The sequence below is a fragment of the Lolium perenne genome, chromosome 2 (genome assembly GCF_019359855.2).
Source record: "Lolium perenne isolate Kyuss_39 chromosome 2, Kyuss_2.0, whole genome shotgun sequence".
Classification (NCBI taxonomy): Eukaryota; Viridiplantae; Streptophyta; class Magnoliopsida; order Poales; family Poaceae; genus Lolium; species Lolium perenne.
The window spans coordinates 152,437,646-152,443,645 of NC_067245.2; positions in this window are offsets into that span (position 1 = coordinate 152,437,646).

Below are 6,000 nucleotides of genomic sequence, written 5' to 3' on the forward strand. Positions count from 1 at the left end.
GCTCCGCCACAATGGCAGACAGCTGGATGGCCTCCTCCAGGCCCTGCCAGGTCCACTTGCCATCCTCTTGTGCCTTGGACAACTCCAAGGTGGCGGTCGTCGCTGCATCCTCGTCGTAGTCCTCGGGGACAACGGGCTCCAGCTTCACAGTGGCAAGATGCGGCACATCCTCCATGTCCTCGTCCTCGTCATCCTCCTCATCTTTCACCTTGTCCTCGCTGACGACGGATGGCTCACCGGGCTGGAAATCCTGCTCATTGCGGATCCACCGCCGTGCCTCGTGCTCCCACGCGAGGAAAGCGCGCCAGAAGTCCTCACACTGTTAGGCGGTCTGGTATCTCATCACCGGCGCTAGCCGCAGGATGCGGAGGCGCATCTCCTCACGTATTGCCCTCCTGTCCACGGGCGGAGGAAGCACGGGGATCCTTCCCCTGTTCAGATGCCACCCATGTGGCAGGGAGATGTCGCGGTAGCGGTAGGGGTCGCCATGCGCCCACCATCGATGCGCCTCGTGCAACGACACGTAGAACCTGTTGCATCCCGGTTGCTGCTGAGAAGGCTGGAGTGCCGGCACCGCGGCGGCTTGCGGCCCGACGAAGTGTTCTAGCTATGAGGGCGGCGGCAGAGTGCGGATGCGGGTAGGGTTGCGGCAAGGCGGAGAATCCCTGCGGCGACGAGACGAGGATGAGGACACCGTCTCGTGGTCGTGGGATGTCTACTTCAGCCACTTGGAAAATTTCATCGCCGGCGAGAGTGGGCGGTGATGGATTGCAGGCGAGAGTGGGCGACAATAGCGTGGGATCTGGGAGTGTGCGGAGGAGAGATGGGCACAGGGGCTGGTTTAAGTACCCTATCCATAAATGCCGATGCATGCACGCGCAGCTTTGAGCGCCAATAGCTTCAATGCCAGCGCAAGCTTAAGTGGCGCGAATAGTGGTGACAACTTTGATTGTTAACGATGTCGCCGGTCAGCCTACTGCCATTGGGTCTATTTCAACGGGCCCGCGACACGTGTGGCCGAACACGTGTGTTGTCCGCAGACACATCGATTCTCTAAATTTGGTGGACCGATGAATCACGGTGAACAAGTTAGGCCATTTGAGTCACCCCGTTGAAGCATGCGCGGTCGATCCGCCTGTCCACGCAAACCAAACCATTTCAAACAAGCTAGGAGCTAATGTTTCACCCCGTTAGAGCATCTCCAGCCGTTGGGGCTCCCCAGGCCAAAATCTGGCGTTATTTAGCGCCGGATGGATGTAAAACTCGGCCAGGGGAGGCCCATATTCCCAGCGGAGAACCCAGGGGAAAGACCGAATGTATTTGAATTCAAACATAAATAGACGAAAAATGTTGAAACTTAGGCGAAATTTAGAGATATTTAATATATATAGTCGAGTTGTTACATATATAGGCCGAATTCGTAATATATTTGAATTCGGCCAGAGGGAAACATAAACTAAAATTCAGCGTGACATGGAAGGCACCGCCGCCGCCGTCATCCCTAGGACGGGGTAGTTGCCGCCCTCGATGTGCGCGAGCACATTCTCGAGCGTGCGGCCCGGTGCGCTCCACCAGCGGCAGCGGCGTTGTTACGAGCTGGAGGAGGGGGAGGCCCGTCGTACGCCGCGAGTTCCCGTTCGTACCGGCGACGAAAGAACTCGTTGCAGGTGTCATAGTTGTCGGGGAGGTATCGCTCTTCCGCGCGCTACTCGTCACTGAGGGTGACGAGCACATCATCGATCGCGGCGTCGAGCGCGTCGCCTCCCATCGGAAGTCCGGCGGCGCCGGGTAGCCCGCCATGTGCAGAAGTCCCACCTCCCACTGGTGTAGGGAACGCCGGCCGAAGCCGTTGTTCGCCGTGCCGTCACCGTGGCCCGCCATTGCTCGCTGGAGGAGGATTGATGAGAGAAGACTAGGCCGGGGAGAGAAGGGAGACGGCGGTGGTGAATGCGACCAGACGCGGTAGTTCCACGATAAATAGAGGAAGCCACGCGTGAATTCAAGGCGACGGCATTAACTCGCCGCGTGGAAGCTACGCGTCCAGCGAAGACTGACCGGCGGCATGCTTTTGCAGCGCGCGAAAGACGATTGGACTTTCTCGCCGACAAGTTGGCGCCACTAGCCGCGCTGGAAGTTTTCTCGACGTTTCCCACGCTTTCGTTTCTTTCAGACTCCCATAGCGCTCCCCGGGGGTCGGGATGACCTGGGCTCGCCGGATGTATGAAAACCCAAATCCGAACGAAAACGAGGACCTGAAGACGCGACTAGACCGTTTTCGTCCATCCGGATGATAAAAGGGTCCTGCGGGCCTTTCCCGGAGACAACGGCTCGAGATGCTCTTAGAAATGCTCTTACCTTTCTTCCTCCTTCCATCAAACTTTGGGTGATAAGCAGCCAAGATGTACACTCCAAAACTAATTTGACATCTTGGCTGCTTGTCACCCACCTACGAGGCCTTGCCGAGCCCTTGCGCACCAGCTTGTACTACCAGTTAGTGTGGTCATGGATGAGGGAGGCCACGAAAATCATGAACTTCGAAGAGCCGTCCGACTCCTCGTCTAGCAAACTCTCCATGACGGTGTTGAAGAAGAACTCGATCGACTTGCTGAGGTACATCTGTGGCCAACAAGGATGCTTCAATTGCCAGTCGACATGGCTCAAATGGCCGAAAATGGTCTAGGTTTTCGTGCCTCAAGATTGGCCTCACAATTGGACGAACATGCCGTGGGCGTCGATGCTGGTGGGTGGGTCCAATCAGCCGAGCGGCGAACAGGGGTCCGACAATGATGTCGACAAGTGCTCTATAGGGCGCTGGCACCAATCACGGCCTCGAACATGCTGCGTCCCGATAGACGGTGCCAACAATGGCTGGGGGGGGGGGGGGGGGGCCTGCAACGGTTGCAAGGGGAGGGATAGGCCCAATTTGGTGACTAGTGTGTTTGGTGTCCTAGTGGGCGGGCTCTGCGTTACATTGAATCGAAATGCGATTTGCTAGTTCGCTAATAAGAACTATTTCGTGCTCACTCAAGTCATGCATCATTTGATTTACGCTGTGATTCGTGATAATCATGAATTGTAACTGAGATTTAATCACGTCATGCAACTGAATCAGAGAACCGTGTCGCAGGGGATAAGGATGGATTGAGCGGTGGGGAGTCCTCGCATGCGCCTCTTTGTTCGCTCGCTTTTGTTCTGGACGCTGTGGAGGCAGCATCGACCTCCACCACGACACGCCACGCCAGGTAAAGGACAGGGGGAAAAAGCGCCGTTGCGAATTTTACTGCAAGGTGGAGGTGGCCGTTGCGGCCTACCCGTTGGTCCCGGCACGTCGTGGCCGTTGGAAACTTACTGCGTCGGTGCCAGTCCAGGGCACTCGAAGCAGGCAGGCACGTTCGGTTCGGTGCACATGGACTGCGTCCGTTGCACGTAGCAGTGTAGGAAGACATAATATTCCTTGCTTGCGTACGGGTACAGCTGCTACGAGTGGAAATCATGGTAAAAACTGCATCGGTTCTTCTAAGATGTGCTATCAGTAAGATCAAAAGCAATACTACCTCCGTCCCAAGGAATAAGACGGGCGTATTCCAAGACGAATTTTGACTATAAAAATTGAGCAACATAATCTTGGTAATATTATATGTAATTAGTATCGTTGGATTCGTATTGAAAAGCACTTTCTAATGATGTTAATTTCATACAAACAATCTTTATATATTTAAAGTTATACTTAGTCAAACGAAAAGCACGTAAAACGAGGACGCCTTATTCCTTGAATCGGAGGTAGTACAATATTCTCCGCAAAAAAAAAAAAGCAATACAATACACAATCCGATAAGCTCTAAGAACATCTCCAGCCGTTTGGGCTCTCCACGCCCAAATCCGACGATATTGTCGTCCGGATTGGAGGAAACTTTGGCCTGGGAGGCCCATTTTCCCAGCCGCGAGCCCAGGATGGATGTAACGAATTCAGACAAAATTGGCGAGTTCGTTCAAACATAAGCGAAATTTAATAATATTTAACATATAGAGGCGAGTTCGTACATAAGTAGGCCGAATTCGAACATATATTTGAATTCGTTGATGGCAAACTAAAATTTAAACTATAGAACGGCCTACTACATGCCGAAATGGCGGTAGAACGACGTGTAGTCGCTGCCGTCGTCGTCGTCGCTGGAGCCGGCGTTGTCCTGGGGCGGCGGAGCCTCGTACCAGCAGCTCGTGCCCTGGCCAGCGTCGCCGGCGCGTGGCGGCGACGGACGGTACATGTCGTCGTCGCTGCTGTCCTCGACCTTGACCACCTCCCTAGGCGCAACGTTCCTAGCGGCGGATGGTGTGGCGACGCGTTGACGCGATGCGCGGCAGCCAGATCCAGCAGCCGCCGTTGCTGCTCCGCCTCCTCGCGCTCCCAGTCCGCCTGGACCACTCCAGTGCGGCGTCTTCGGGGAGGGCGTTGTCGGCGGGCACCAGGTCCTTCAGCGACCTGGCGATCGCCTCCGCCACCGCGGCATCCTCCGCGCGCCTCGCCTCCTCCTCGGCCAGCTGGTTTGCGGCGTCCTCCTTCTTCGACGCCTTCCTCTTCCGCCCGCTTTGCGGAGAGGACGGCTGGTCGCGGATGACGAGGGCGCCGCTACTGCGCCGTCTGCTCGGCGGTGGCGACGACGGTTCCTTCTCGATGGTCGAAGGAGCCGCCCACTCCTGCTTGACGGTGGACGGCGTCGACCCGCCGGATCTGGATGCCGACCGCGAGCCAGAGGAGGAGGAGGACGGCGCCATCCTCCTCGGCATCCAGGAACTACCGTGCCAGCGCGACACGGTAGCCGCCACCGGCGGTGGCATCCCCAGGACGGGGGAGTTTCCGTCCTCGATGTGCGCAAGCACATTCTCGAGGGTGCGGTTAGGCGCGCTCCACCATCGTTTGCGGCCGGCGGCGTTGTTCCTTGCCGGAGGAGGAGGACCGTCGTAGGAGGCCAGTTCGTGTTCATACCTTCGCCGGAAGAACGCGATCCACAACTCGTGGTTGTCGGGGAAGAAACGCGGATCCGCGCGCTGCTCGTCACTGAGAGTGACGAGCACCTCGCTGATCGCCCGTTCGAGTGCGGCACCGCCCGTTGGCGGCGGCGGGATCGGCACGCCGCCTGCGCTCAGCCTCCATCCCCCCGGTGCGCGGAAGTCCGGCGGCGCCGGGTAGCCCGCCGCGTGGAGGAGCTGCCCCTCCCATTGGTGGAGAGAGCGGCGGCCGAAGCCGTTGTTGGCCGCACCGTCGTTCGCCATTGCTCGTTCGAGTTCGGGGGAGATTTGGTGGAAGGCGAGTGAGGTGAATGCGGGGCAGACGTGGTAGTTCGGCGATAAATAGAGGTAGGCGCGCGTGATACCGAGGAGACGGCATTAACTCGCCGCGTGGAAGCTACGCGGCCGGCGAATGCTGACCGGCGGCAGGCTTTTACAGCGCGCGGAAGACGATGCGATGAGGACGACGATCGGTGTCTCTCGCCGACAAGTTGGGGCCACCAGACGCGCGGGAAGTTTCCTCGCCGTTTCGCGCGCTTTTGTTTCGTCCGGAGTCCCGAGAGCTCCCCGGGGGGCCGGGGATGGCGTGGGATCGCCGGATGAATTTAGGCCCAAATCCGGACGAAAACGAGGAACCGGGGGCGCGACTGGGCCTAATTACGCCGTCTGGATGGAAAAAACGTCGTTCGGGAGCCTCGTCGGGGAGACGAGCCTCGTCGGGGAGACGAGTGGAGATGCTCTAATCTTGCCCTTCATTTTTGAAAAGAAAAAGGGGTCATATTTACGTGAGAAAACATTGCTCAATCTTCACAGGTACATGGCCGGTCTCCATCCTAGGACTCATCTGTCTCGTTCCTAATCTCATCTCCGTCCTTCACAAATACTCCATGCTTTTGTTTATTGATTGATGAAACGTGGGAAAACTGTTTATATATTTCTATTTATATCAAACCATCGCATTCCACCATTCCATGACCCAAGAAGCGTCAGCTT